This window comes from Notamacropus eugenii, chromosome 3, assembly GCF_028372415.1.
Source record: "Notamacropus eugenii isolate mMacEug1 chromosome 3, mMacEug1.pri_v2, whole genome shotgun sequence".
NCBI lineage: Eukaryota > Metazoa > Chordata > Mammalia > Diprotodontia > Macropodidae > Notamacropus > Notamacropus eugenii.
In genome coordinates this window covers 71,326,304-71,341,484 of record NC_092874.1, presented here as the reverse complement: position 1 = coordinate 71,341,484, position 15,181 = coordinate 71,326,304, and the positions used below count along the sequence as shown (strand labels likewise).

General features: G+C 37.4%; 1 protein-coding gene across 24 annotated transcripts in view; it reads left to right on the top strand.

The window, feature by feature from the left end:
- The window catches only part of ZNF438 (zinc finger protein 438), a 157,687-nt gene that overhangs the window by 87,216 nt on the left and 55,290 nt on the right, over window positions 1-15,181 (top strand). The window lies entirely within an intron of this gene.

Sequence of the window (15,181 nt, the reverse complement as noted above, 5' to 3'; positions counted from 1 at the left end):
CAGTGAAAGATTTTGTGGTTTTTAAAAAATAAGTTACAAAATCTTACATTGACTGCATTTATTTTTCAAAAACTAAAAGCTCCAAAAGTAAACAAATTCAGCAGACATGGCATCATTTGTTTTAATTTTCTTAAGTATTTACATTTTTTCCACTAAAATGTAAATAATTTGAATTTTAAGGGTTTTTTTGTTGTTGTTGTTGTTTTTTTCTTAGGAAAAACAGTCCTCAATCTTCCTCACAACTATATTGGACTGTTAAGGCCAAAGCCCTGCTGATTCACAGTGGGGCTTCTTTTGGAGAGAATGCCATGCTATAATTATAATTGTATAGGCTGTCTGCTCCACGCTGAAGAAATATGAGACTTGAAAAAAAGATTCCATCCTTGAAAGTTCTCATAGTCTCTTCAGTTTTAATAAGCAGATCTCTGAATCTATGACCAAGATCCCAAGGAATGTTTTTGCTAAATAGGCCTTTTAGGGTGCTGCCATTTGCTTAGGATGATTCTGAAAGTCTCTAAAGCAATCACTTAATAAACTGGTCTTTCAATCATAATGTGCTCAATATTATAACAAATTATAATCCTATTTAATATACTAATGAGAAACTACTTGTGGTATTTTACACACACTTTGAGGATGTGCAGTAATGCCAGATTTGTACTGATAGAAGATATATTTTAGTTTGCCATACCAGATAGGTTTTTTAATTTAATTTTTTTGGTTATATTTTAAATTCTGAAATACCTTTCTCTCTTTCTCCCCTCACCCCACACTAGACAAGGCCACCATTTGACACAGATTTATAAATATATGTAAAGCCATTCTATCCATACTTCTATTTATCAGTTCTTTCTCTGGAGGTGGATAGCATCTTCCTTTATAGGTCCTTTATAGTTGATTTGAGTATTTATAATACTCAGAATTACTTGGTTGTTCACAATTATTCTTAGGACAGTATTGCTGTTACTGTATACAACATTCTCTTGGTTCTACTGATTTCACTTTTTATCATTTCATGCAAATCTTTTCATGTTTTTCCAAAATCGGCCAGCTCAGCATTTCTTACACTATTACAGTAGTATTTCGTCACAGTCGTACACCATAGCTTATTTAGCCATTCCCCAATTAATGGTCATCTCTTCAAATTACAGTTCCTCGCCACCACAAAGAGAGATATTATAAATATTTTAGAACATATAAGTTCTTTTCCTTTTTCCCTAACCACCTTGGGAAACAGATCTAATAAGTGTTATTGCTGGGCCAGAGGGTATACACAGTTTTTATAACTCTTTGGGCATAATTCCAGATTGCTTTCCAAAATGATTTGGATATCAATTAGTTTAAAGCAAATACCGTTTTCCTTCTCAATGCTGCTTTTTTAAAAATGGTAGCATGTAGATTTTTTTGAGAGTGAATATATAATCCTTACTTGGGGTTCAAGTTAACACTGAAAAATTTCTCACTAAGTCTGATAACACCTGTTGTTTTGTGATACATAAGCCTGGAGGGAGGGTATTCTGGACCCATTTTTTACAATCTGTCCTTCATCTATCAGACCTGTTTTTCTTACCTATATGAATTTATTGTGAATGTGAACACATCAGTGGGAGAATGAGGAGGGAGGGATTTTTGACCTCTTTAAAAAAACATATAAAAATACCCTTTCACTAACGTTAAGTACCTTATTCCCATTGATTGATATTGCTTGATGGTGGGACATTGGCATCAAAATATCTATTCCAGATGTACTACAAATTTTTTTTTGCTGGCTATATAATGGCCAACCTGAAACTAAAATTGGGCAGGGAGGGGACCAACTGAAGTTGAAGAGGGATCGAAATCTGAGAAATAAAGACACTTGTATTTTTTAGTAGAAAATGAGTTCAAACTAGAGAGGTCTTAAAAGAAATCTTTACTTGGTCAGTTAGGAATTGTTACCTGCCGTTTTTTAGGATATATGTGTGTATACATACATACACATGTTATACACATATAATACATTTGTATATGTATAAACATGTTTATTGTATATACACACACGTGTGTGTGTGTGTACCCACTCAAGTCTTAGTATGAATATCTTAAAAGTCTACATTTCTGAAAGGGAAATGCTGCCTTGTGCTTTCACATGTCATTCAGGAAGCAAAGATCAATTAGTTCATATCTCAGATTATATACTAAAAGGAGAAAATGGGTTTTCCTTAAGATTTTCATTGGTATTTTAACTTCAGGTTTTATGCTGTATGCTTATTAAGGTGGTACAAAATTTAAAAAGAAATGTTTAATATCTGTAAGGATTTTAGATCCCCCAAATCCAAATATAGTATGAGAAATCCTATCATGCCTTTGACTTTCCCTACTTTCTTTCATACCCATGAACAGTTCAGCTTCTATTCAATTCTTCTGCATCTTCAGTCATTCTTTTAATAGGTCTTCTTTCTTATCCTCTTGTTTCCAAAGGATTATCTGTGTGTGACTAATTACCTATGCTAGATTTTTAGCTCTCTGTGGACTAGGACCCTTTCTTACCTAAGTTTTGCATCCCTCCAGTGGCTGTTGTAAAAGTGGTATTGTAGAATCAGCACTATCTGTTTCCATAGGCCCTTAAAAATTTTTCATTCAGAAACTCGGTCTACACAGGTTCAGTTCTCATAGGGTATAATCCCATAAGGTCACAGCCTTGTGCTGGCTCATTTCTAGAGAGCTGACTAGGGCAGACTTCTCTGATTTGATGTTAGAAATCCACTCAGGGAAGTCCTACTGGTTCCTTAGGCCACCCTGGAGTAGTCTCAAACATTTATCTTAGGGTCTGAACATACTTCAGCCTCTCACAGGGTCCTCTGGTACAGAATTTCCCAAATTTAGAAAGACAGGACAACATTAATTGGATTACTTTTCCCTCATCCTGGACCATCTGAGATATTCATGTTAACATATCTTTGTAAACAAAGCTGATGTTCCCACTTCATCTCCTGCTTCTCTGATGTGCCCACTTGAAAGGCTGGCATGGATTAGGGAAAACCAAGGGAGACAACCAGTTCATCTTCAGGATTGTGTTGATAGTCTGGGATCTGAGAGAGCACTCCCGAGTGAAGGAGAAGCCATTGTCTTTCAGAACTCTGCAACCCAAGGCTGTTTTGGGGGGGAGGGAATAGAGCAGGCCTTGTCAGCTCTTTTTAGTAACGTTAGTGGAACTCATTCACTGTATCTCCCTGACATATTAGGGTGCCATCATCCTGTTTCTGACTGTGTGCTACAAGGAGACCAAAAGTGACTGTGTGTGCACACTGCCTTTTCCTGTATCCTTTTCTCCAGGGCTTCACACTCATCTGGGAAGGGGAAAGCCCTTACAGATATGCTGACTGACCCACTAACTGCAAGTAATCTTGGATGAGTTAAAAATCCCAAATTGGAATTGAAGGAGCAGAAATGGTCTTCATCTTAAACGTTAGAACCTGAATAAATGAAAATCTTATTTAGACCAGAGTAGTTGAATTAGCGAAATCTTAATTTTGTAGATGAACTGGTATAAAAAGATAAAACATCAAAATCATTTACATTTGCACTTGTTTCAAGTGTCACCTCTGACGTTACCCTAACTTTTTAAGTGTGACAAATTGTTGTAGACTAGTAGTGCACTAAACACTATCCCCTCTTTTTTTCTTTGAAGTACATGTAGAAAAGCCAGTTCTTTTAATAGTTTTGCATGTTAAATAGATTGGCATATGTCTTGTCAAGTGGGTTTTTTCTGGTGATAATTCTACTTTTTTATGGACACCATATTATTCAAACATTTTCCACATTTTTTTCCTGTTCTTTTTGTTCTCTTTCCTTTTCTATAGTATATTTTTCTTTCTTCTCCACCAGTTACATATATTCTTCCCCACCTCGTTGCTTTTCATCAATCCCTCCTTCCCCACTGATACCTGTAAGAAAAATAATGAAGCCAGACTAAATATATGTGCACCTTTCATCCTATTCTCCATTTTCCAGTGCACTAGAATGTGTGCGTGTGCATGCACACACATATGTAAAGGCTCCTTATGTGCCAGGTCAGTGAGCTTTATCCACTACCCTCTGTCATCCAGGCCAGGTGTTGCTGAGTAGGGAGGAAATTCTGCCAGCAGGAAATCATTCAACCATTTTATCATCCAAACACCTAAAGCAGTTTGAATCTTGAAAAGTTGAATCTGACAAAGAAACAAGGGAAATGCTTTTTATCTTTCTTAAGAGTCAATAAATAAGCTAAAGAATCACTCTTTTGCATAGAATCAAGCAAGAGAGAAATTTATCCCAGCTTATGAATTAGCTGATGCTTAACTTGAGAAAACAAGTCAGGTTTTCCTAAAAAGTGGAAGCTTTTAGCCATAAGCAGCTACTGAAGTCTCTCAGCTTCCCCTACTCAACTTCTTGACCAAAGCGATGTAGCCAGTACAGCGCAAATGCAAAATGCTTCCTTATGTTCTTATTATTATGTTCAACTTTCCAGTTAAGCTTTAGATGAGTGAAAATTTAGGTTAGGAGCTACTGCTTTTGTTCTAGTAGTTGTCTGATGAATTGTTTTTCTCTGTATTCAAAGGTGCAGTCATCTTATTTGAGAAGCTTTGTTCGTTAACAAAAGATACCAAAATAAATTCAGCTAGGGTCATAGTGTTTAATTTAATAGTATTACAATAATAAGAACCATAATTAGTTTCAGATTTGCCTTCTTTCCCAGAGGACATGATTTTTAGTTTTTGATGGCTACTTAAGGCATGAGAATGACAGCAAAATTAATGTCATAACCTTTACAGCCTGTTTATGGTTTTCTATATTGTACCCTAAAGGATTTTGTAGGATAATGTAACATCTAAAATAAACCACTTAGTATGGACAAGGAGAAATTAGGTTAATTGAGTTCACTTAATCCTCAGCTGGTAGAGCCTTGATCAAGACACCCATTTCATACTTGGAAAAAGAGTCATCATTTTTCCTCTATGAAATTATCATTTATATTATGCATGTACTTCCACCAAGTCCTACTTTGATGCTTCATCATCATGTGGAAGTGATTCTAGTCTTGAAATCTATGCCAGCAGAGTTCAAGTTTTCATAGGTTCTAGCAGGCTAAATAAAATATAGAATGTGGGCCCCTTTTCTATCATCTCATGACCAGCCTAATAAGTGAGCAAAAGCTTATCACCAGAAGTTAAAAATTTGGTGAAAAATCTTATTAAAGGAAGTGTACTGAGGTCTGTGGGGGCAATGATCTGTATTGGTACCCACATCACTGAAACCATAAGAATGATCATCTTTTAAAGACTAATTCATGAAGGAGTTTAGAATTTCACCATATTATTATATTTTTCTAGTTTGTCTTTTTCAGTCGAGAAGTCAGTTTGTCATATAATTTTCAGAGTAAGTACGCAGTGTGACACCTAATAATAGATTGTGTTGTGTGATATCCATAGAAACTTCTTTCCCTGGTTCCTCTCCAGTATGACCCCTTGGTCCCGCTAAGGTCCTGCTGATAACTTTTCCTGTCTCATTTCTAGCCTGTCTGTGGTCATTTTCTTGAATCATTATTGTTCCAGAAGTCCTTGAAATCTGGATCCTGAGCTTTCTCCTCATGTCATGGCATTGTGAGGCCTTGTCAGATGCAGGATCATAATTTCAATTGGAAGGAAAGAAATAATTTTAATTAAATGAGAGCCTCAAAAGCTTTTGGATAGTTAATTTTTAGAAATTATGTCTACTACAGTTTCTTTTGTATAGGGATATTCCTTTTGAGGAAACTCCTATCAGATTAGGAGCTGCTGCTGGGACAGTGAGAAGGTAAATGACTCACCTAGGGACACACAGATTGTAATAGGTTTTCAAGGCTTTGAGGTGAACACTTTCTCCAGTACCATGCTGCCTTTCAATGCAGTGAGATAAAATCACAAGTCCAGATAAAAGACAAACAAACCCTATCCCTTCCCCCCACCCCCAACCACCATGGCCACTCTAGTGCTTGGAATGTGGCAGAACACTTGATGTCACTAAGGAAGTCAGCAGGCATAGCTCATAACTTAAGGAATGATCATAAATGCAGGGCTAGAAAGACTCTCAAAGGCATGCTAGGCCAGCTGCCCTATTCTACAGATGAATAAACTGACCTAGTTAAGGTTAAGTGACTTGTCACCAAGTTACACAGGCAATAAGTACTACAGGCAGGATGCTGTGTAGGGCTATTGTTGGTGTCCATTATCCACCATATTACAGGAACCTACCATGCTAGACAAAAAACTGAAGAAAAATATAGCAAATAGGTGTGTGTTAACTGAGCTGCTCCAGGAAAGATCACCAGGCTTGTTTCAGTTGAGGTTGTTTCAGGGACTTTTAAGGGAACGCAGAGAGTATAAAAAGCATGGAAGAATTTAGTCCTGAAGAAAAGGAGAGATAGTAATTATAAATCTAATTTTATATCTAAAATTATATATTGTCTTCAAACAGCAATTTTTAGTTTGGTATATAGGAAGTGAAGGGAATCAAAGAGAACAGTGCCCTGACTCATGGGAAATATTGGTGGCAACATTTTTGAATGGATTGAAATGGGAAGGTGATTGAACATAGACAAAGAGCCCTTTAAGCACTGAGGGTTAAAGTGATTGACAGGTGGTGAGAAAACCTAAACTGTTGTTAACAGCTGGAGATATGGGAGGGCGAGGGAAGAGTACAGAGTCCAAAATGGCACTAAGATCATGGTTTCCCAGTGGTCCAAGGTACCTTTGTACAGGAGGTGGTGCTCCCAGAAGGAAATAAGCAAGTGTGGGAGAAATAGGATGAGCCACCACATAAAATAAATCCTGCTCTAATAATACCAGCCAGACTTGATTGAACTAAAAGAAATAAACCTCTCTTATGACCTGCATCATGTTTCAGGATTTGAGTGCATTTATGGTATGTGCCCCAGGCTTCCTTCAACCAGTTCTTTTCAGTTCTTTTCCATGTCTTTCCATATATCTTCCCTAGAGGATCTACCCAACGTGCTGGTGACCTGCCTCTGGTGCTTTTCCAATTTGGGAATAACAGGGCATCTTGAGGCTCTCTGTCTGGTTAGCCCTCAATCTGGTTACATGAATGATCCACCTTTTTTAATTATATATTTCCTTGATATCTTTCCTATTACTTTTCATTATGTAGGGGAAAAAAGACTTTTTCTGGAAAAGTTATTAGATTATTATCAATAGACTTTAAAGGGGCAAATTAATCATGGTTACTTGATCCTCACAGTATTATTTTATGGTTGCCTAAAACTGAATTTATTTCCAGCAATAGAATAGTATATTGGAAAGTTTGGTACTGATTGACTTCATTAGTTTTAAAATTTCTTTGACTTGTAAGAATTGAAACAAATGACTTTTTTAAAATTAAAAAAAGTAGGGGGCGAAGCCAAGATGGCTGAGTGGAAAGATGCACATGCTGTAGCTCTTCCCCCACAGCCCATAAAATACCTTTAAAGAAAGACTCTCAACAAATTCTAGAGCAGCAGAAGCCACAGAACAACAGAGTGGAGGAGATTTCCAGCCCAGGGTGACCTGGAAAGCTGATGGGAAAGATATGTTGCACTGGACACAGAACAGAGCCCAACCCAGCCTTGGCTGTGCTATGCTGGGAGGAGCAGGACCGCAGCAGGCCTTGGGGGGGGCCAAATCCCCAACAGCAGCAGCAGTAGCAACAGCAGCAGCAGCAGTGGAGGTTCAAAGATCCCTCAACCCACAGGCAACAAAGATACTTTAAAGGTCAGCAAGAGAGCTTTTTCACCTCAGTGACAAGGGAGCAGAGTTCTCCCCTAGCCCAGGCCCCAGCCTATGGAAGCAGGCAGCCATAGGCATTGTTGGAGCCTCAGCTTAAAGCCCCTGGGGGGAATTGAGCAGCTGATCTGAACCTCTGCCCTGAGTGGCAGCCCTGCCCCTGCCTAAAGCCCCTGGGGGAATTGAGCAACTGATCTTAATCTCAGCCACAAGCCTGGCCAGGGAGTAAACTCCTCTCCCTTGATTGTGCCACATACCCTCCTCTTGACAAAGGACTCAAAAGTCAAGTAACTGGCTGGGAAAATGCCCAAAAAGGGGGAAAAAAATAAGACTATAGAAGGTTGCTTTTTGGTGAAAAGGTATTCTCTGCCATCCTTTTGGATGAGGAAGAACAATGTTTACCATCAGAGGAAGTCGTAAAAGTCAAGTCTTCTGCATCCAAAACCTCCAAAATAAATATGTACTGGTCCCAGGCCATGAAAGAGTTCAAAAAGGATTTTGAAAATCAAGTAGAGAGGTGGAGGAAAAATTGGGAAGAGAAATGAGAATGCAAGAAAATCATGAAAAGCCAGTCAACAGCTGGCTAAAGGAGACCCCAAAAATGCTGAAGAAAATTTAAAAAGTATCATGAAGGTGGTTTTTGTCAATGCCACACATATTTGACAGTGTATTATGTATTAGACTGAGTTGGGAAGACCTGTGTTTGAATCCTGCTTCATTTTCAATGTGACCTGCACAAGTAACTTAACCTGTCTACCTCAGTTTCCTCATCTGTAAAATGAGGATAATAATAGGTTATTATTACAATGGGTTGTTGTGAGGCTCAGATGAGATAATGCATGTAAAACGTTAAAGTGCTGTATAAATGTCCTCCTCCTGGCTGTTGCTTGTGGTCCCTTTTGACTCTGGAGCTCTTTGTGCTCTTGAGATCCTAGAATAACGGAGACTGAAGAAGGTCCCTGGCTGGGGAGTCCATAACCCAGGAAGCTGACCCGGCTGCTCTGGCTGTACCTTGTTTGCAGATGCTTTATCTTCATATGTCATAGACAGACAAAACAATGGTCCTAGAGGAGTCCTGTGGCCATGTGCCTAAAAATGTTGCACTTTATGGAATCAGCTGAAATAAAATTAGGCCTTTTAACCAAGAAATACCATTTTAAAGCCTTTTGATTTATGAATAATGCTGAAAGTCATTCTATTTAGAAACAGTTCTCCAGACTCCCCTTGATCTTGCTTAAGTGCACCACTGCTGATACATGTACAAAGAGCACAGCATGAATCAGCTAAGTCCTTGAACTATGTTTTTTAAAGCCACAAAATCCATGATTCTAATCTCTTACTAAGAAGATGGATCTTATTCCTTACCTAAGATGGTATAGACTCAGTCCTTGACAAATCAATCAGCAAATTTCAGGGGTATTTGCCTACCTTTAGAAATCCTCCAATAATCCCTTCCCCTCATTCTTAACTTAATAAAATGTTGCCTTAGTGCAGGCTGAAATGCTTCAGCAAATCTCTTTAACCACAGTGATACCTGACTGGGAATATAATCTACAAAATCAACAGGACACAAACAGTGAACATCTTGAACAATATTAAAATGAATAAGATAGCTGTACAAAGTAGATAAGATTAAGTTGTAGCTATTAATCAAAGCATGAAAATAATCCTTTTGACTATGAAAACAAAAATTCCTTGCCTTGATTTCAGAATGAGAAGCAGTGTGGCATAGTAGGTAGAGGGGCACCTGAGAGTTAGGTCTTACTCCTGACCCTTCTGAGGCAAGTCATTTAATCTTTGAATGTCTCTAAGACTTATCAGTTCTTCCCTGTCCCTAAATATTCAGAATTCTTTCCATATCACCCTGTTTTCTGTTGACTTTACCTGGGCTTAGCTGCAGCATATTTGCCCTCGTATGTTCTTGACCTGACACTTCTGTGTTCTACAAATCTGTGGGTGCATGAAGGAAAGCCAGCTCCAATCAGGGGGAAAAGAAAGATTTTAATCTCCTACAGCATTCAGGGGTTTCATTTACTTATTTTCTATCCTAAATCATTATTATTAGTCCCTAAGGTAAAATGTACATGTAGTGAACATGAAGTATTGCTTTAGGTAAAAAATCATCTTTACAAGACTAGCCAAAAATGTTCCTCTTTTTCATAGCCCAGGTCTTCATCCTTGTGATAATTATTTTAGTGCCTCCGAAGATCTGTAAATTCTTCCGTGAAATGCTGTCTCCATTACAGCAGACTACAGTCAATCTATAAACATTGGCTAAGCATGTCCTGTGTGCCAGGCTCTGTGCTAGGGGCTGGGAATGCCAAACAAAAGGAAGACAAACAATTCTTGTCCTTTGAGAATTGCATCCTCTCCATTCCTTACCTGACCATCTTCATGAACTGTAAGCAAAGCAGTTCCCCCCTCATTGCTTCCCTTTTAGTGAGGATCCTCTGTTACCTCAGAGTTTCAGGTTGACAGACAGGCAGCCATCAGTCCTATTGCCCATGCTTGTTAGCTTGGAATGGGAAGTTCTAGGTCCTGTATTCCCCTGGCAAAAATAATGATAAAAATAGCTGACATTTTCATTTCATTTTAAAATGTGTGAAGTGTTTCGTAAATGTTGTCTCTTTTGAGCATTCCAGCAACCCTGTAAGGGAACCCAAAGCCAGAGAGCTCGTTAAGAAGGACATGAACCATTTTTCTGGTAACTCCTGCTTACTTCTAGGCTCATGATGAGCCATCAGTGTTGCACTTTAGTAGAGGACCATAGAAATCATTGTAATTATTTTTTAAATGTTATCAATTTGGTGAATCAGTTTTAAACTTACAATAGGAAAATCTTTATTAGTCAAGCAGTGAGGCCTTGTGGGAATTGAAATGACCATGTGATCATGTAGTAATGTGACTGCTGTCCCATCCCCTCCCATCTTCCTGAGGTTGTCCCACTATCATCCTTTCCTCCCAATCTTTAATCTCTCCTTATCTAGTACATCTAGATAATAAAAATAAAAATAAAAAATAAAAATAAAATAAAAATAAAATAAAATATTTTGAAGGATTAAAAATCCCTAACCAGAATCTTCCATCCATGCTAGTTATTGTGCTATACTTTTCCTTCCTTCCTTAGCCCCTTGCCTTGAGAAGCTGTCCGTATTTATTGCCTCTACTTCCTCTCCTGTCACTGAATTCTGAAGTCTCTTCAGTACAGCTTCCAGCCTCATCAGTCAACTGAAAAGTCTCCCCCAAGTTACCAATAGTTCTTTAGTTGCCAAATCTAATGGTCTTTTCATAATCCTCATCCCTTTTTCACCTTTCTGCAGTTTGATGTCCATTACTCTCTCCTTATGTGTGTGTGGATCTGTTTATATACATGTTGTCTTCTTGAGGGCAGGGACAGTTTAGCCTTTGTATGTATATCCCCAGCACCTAGTGCAATGTCTAGCACATAGTAGGCGCTTAAAAAATGCTTGTTGGTCAGTTGATTGATGTCCACCATTATTGCCAAAAGAGGATTATAGATCAAGCAGTCATTGAGTTTTATTGAAATTCTGGGTACTCTGTAGGATATATAGCATAAGACATAGTCCTTGCCTTCAAGTAATTTACCATGTAGTTATAGATGACATGTAAGAATCATGAAACAATTTGAAAGCAATAAAAACAACATATGATTAAGTACTTTATAGACTATCTGTTTAATTGAAAATTCCACAGCAATCTAGATAACTGGCTATACCATATTTTTTATTTTCCTAAGATTACTTGAGTTATTTTAGAACTATGCATAATAATGCTTTATATTCCCAAAGGTCATGTATGCTGGCACCTCAACTATGTAGAACAGAGCTGGGAGTCAGGAAATGTGCAAAAAAGAACTGAGAAGCCAAAATAAGGTCACAGAATTTGTTTATTAAAAACCCTTGCACTTTGTTCACTAAAAAGTACCTCTGCCCATGCTACTCATCTCCTTAAACTTCAGTGTCTTCCCTTTTGCCTGCTTAGTAAAGGTCAGACTGTTTAGCATTCTGCAATCTGGAACCTTCCTATCTTTCCAGCCTTACTCCTTCTGTTCTTCTCCACAAAGTCTGTATTGTGGTTAAACTGACTAATTTCCCATCCCTTATGTTCTTTGCCTTCCTTCTGTCAGGAATGAAATTGATAAAGACAGAGGCAGCTAAATCCATGCATATTGATATATTAGCAAGCCTAGCAGTTGCATAACAAATCAAGTCTAAGACCCTTTAGTAAGTATAAAAACTCCATTTGGCAATTTAAAAACCATTCTTATAGTCGATCAGTAAGTATTCCACTTACACTATTTAGAGTAACATGGGCAAGCTCTCCTCTGATTGGTCAGTTTGAAACATTTTGTGATTATTTCCAGAACATCCTGAAATATTCTGTGGTTGTTGCAAAAACATACCTCAAGTTGTATGGAACATTTTGTGGTCAGCCTCCATTATTCCAATTTCTCAGAATTGTCCCAACATTTTAATTTTCCCATAATTATATGATTTACAACAAAGCAAAGCTTAGCTCACAAAATGCAAAGAACCAAACAAAATGGAGTTAGTTTTGGATTCCACAACTTTCCTCTTTGATCCTTTGGAAATTTATTCCCCATGGATCACTTATCCAACATTAGTTGCATATGGTTCATTGTATATTCAGAGTCAGTATTATTTTGAACCATCATCAGATTATTAGGAATTTATTTTGAGCATATTTTGGCATGACACAAATACAACATCTAATACCAAGTGAAAAGACAATGATCAATTCCCAAGATTAACTGGGGAAAGAGAAACACCAAGTGATAGTATTAAAATAAAGGCAACAGACATATCTCCTTTTGATGCTGTAGAAGGGTTTCACTGTTATGGGAAGGTGGTCAAACAGCATTTTTTAAAAAGGTAAAATTTCCCCCCTTGGTGAATTTTGTAGATAAAATAAAACAAGGGGAAGTAAATCAGGCTACTTTAAATGTGTTTACCAATAAAGGTTTTAAGTTCTTTGCTTACATGCTCAACCTGATTTAAACTCTTTACACATCACCAAGGTAACCAAGAAAACTCAGCAACCATAAATACCATGAAACAGAAACCAGAAGCAAAACAGTAGCAATCATTAAAAATAACATAAAATCTGCTTGTAACACACCCAATGTCCATTCAGTCTGTACATTTCATCTTGAGTCCCAGATATCTTATGCAGTCCCTGGAAACATCTTTCCTTGGAAATTCTGGAATATGTCTTATTCTCAGGGCACCTTTGAAGGGGTTCCTGCTAGAAAATCTGCTTGAGTCTTTGCAAGTATCTTGGAACCAGAGAAGCTGATCTTCCTATTGTTTTAAGTTACCCGCAGAAACTCACAGGCAACTCTGCTAAAATCTGCCAGTAACAAGACTGAATACAATTTATTACAACTTTCTAAATTTGTTTTTTCCAATAATTAGTCCATGTGGTAAAAGCCAGTACATACTTTATGGTTCTAATCCTGTTAATAACAGAACTACAAGAAATTTGTTATAATTATTAATGTGATTTTTTTTTTATGTGAAATCCTTAACTCAATTTTGGGAACTTGCTAGTAAAACATATTCAAGCCCTGTATGTCCTGTTAGAATTATTTGGATACCAGTTTTAAGACAGTTTGATCCTGTTGCTTGTCTTACCTTTCCCTGAGGCATCTAAATTGTCTAAATTATTTTTTGCAATTTCAACCCTAGGAAACCTTCAACTTTGCATTTCCATCCCCTTGCCTTGGGGAGACCCTAAGAGTTAGAATTTGCCCTTTCAAGGACAGAGTATGTACACCCAAATAATTTTATGCTGCAAAAGTTTTACTTGTAAGAATTTCTGTTTGGTGAATTTTAAAACGTGATAGAATACTGCCTGTCTAAAATTTCTAATGGACTTTTCTATAAAAGTTTTCCAATTCTTCTTATCTCAGTGGAATCAAAATCCTTCCTAAAATTTCAAAACCCTTCTCAAAAATTCAAAACTCTTTACTCACCTTTTCTTTATTCTGCTAAATTTTCCTTTATAAAGCACAAGTTTTAAATTGCACAATACCACCTAATTGCAATACTATTACCTTTTGGGATTTTTTAAGTTGTATGAATACACATTTCATTCTAGTTTCTCTAGGTGACTTTGTTCCTAGTTCATTTGAACAACTATGTTCTGTTATATCACTCAGAATAAAACACAGTGGCAATGTAAAACATTCTCCCAAATCAAAATTTACTTACTTTTCAAGTTACTCACTGATACTACTTTTCAAACTAGTTTCAGTTAACCTCTAATTCATAATGCTATAAATTTCTACAGACTGGGAACAAGTATTCCCTTTCTCCTTTTCTGAGTCTCTTGTCTGCCCTTCTAGCTTGAACAGAGTTAGAAAGGCAGAGAGAGAGATTTTCCTTTTTAAAATCATTTAAAGGTCCTTAGAAATATATCCTTTGACTGATGAAGCCATAGGATGAAGTTACATGGACAATATAAAACAGACACATAGATGTACTTGCCAGCAAAGTTTTTCCTTAAAGTTTAATCAAAAAGTCAGTGTACATAATTTTCTAAAGGAAGTCTCAAAACTTTTCATTTGATAGACAGGAATGGGCCCTTTAAGGAGCAGAGGGCATGTCCCTTTAGATAGGACTTCTCAGCAAACCAATAGTTCATTTAGTAGGAGTGAGGTTTTTCAACAGTCAGTCTCAATTTCTTTAATATAGCATAGTCAAAACAGCCAAATTTAGGCAAAAGTAATTTATTAGTTCAGTCCCTTACAGTTTTAGACCAAATTCCATATAAACAGAAGAACATAGTATTCTTTTTAGTCATAACTGGTTGAACTGAGAGCTTTTCCAGGACATGAGAAATTACTTTAAGGGGGATCCTTTTGATGCACTACTACCAGGCTCATCCTTTCCCTACAGAAGGACCCTTCCCTGTAGAAATGATTTCCTTACCTATAGAAGGAATGGATTCTCATACCTATACAAGGAACTCTATCCCATTTTCATCTTAAGCTCCTTCCCTTGGCTTTATTCACTTAAGGGACTCTTTCCACCAATGTGAAGGCCGACAACAATGTGGAAGGCATACCTTAGCTCAGAAGAATTGAGTTTGAGGTCGAGGAATAGTCCCAACTTCTGGAGCAGTCCTCACTCTAGTGAGTTCTTCCAAGAGGCTGCCTTGGAGATCCTTCTCTTGGTCTCCTGGCTGGCTTGCCAAGCTGTTGGGAATGAAGTTGGTAAAGACCAAGGCAGTTAAATCCAAGCTTATCAGTTAGTTGCATATCAACTAGGCTAGTAGTTGCATAACAAATCAGGTCCAAGGCCTTCAGTAGACAGAAGAGTCCCATTTGGCAGTTAATAAAGCATTCCTATTGCCAATAATGA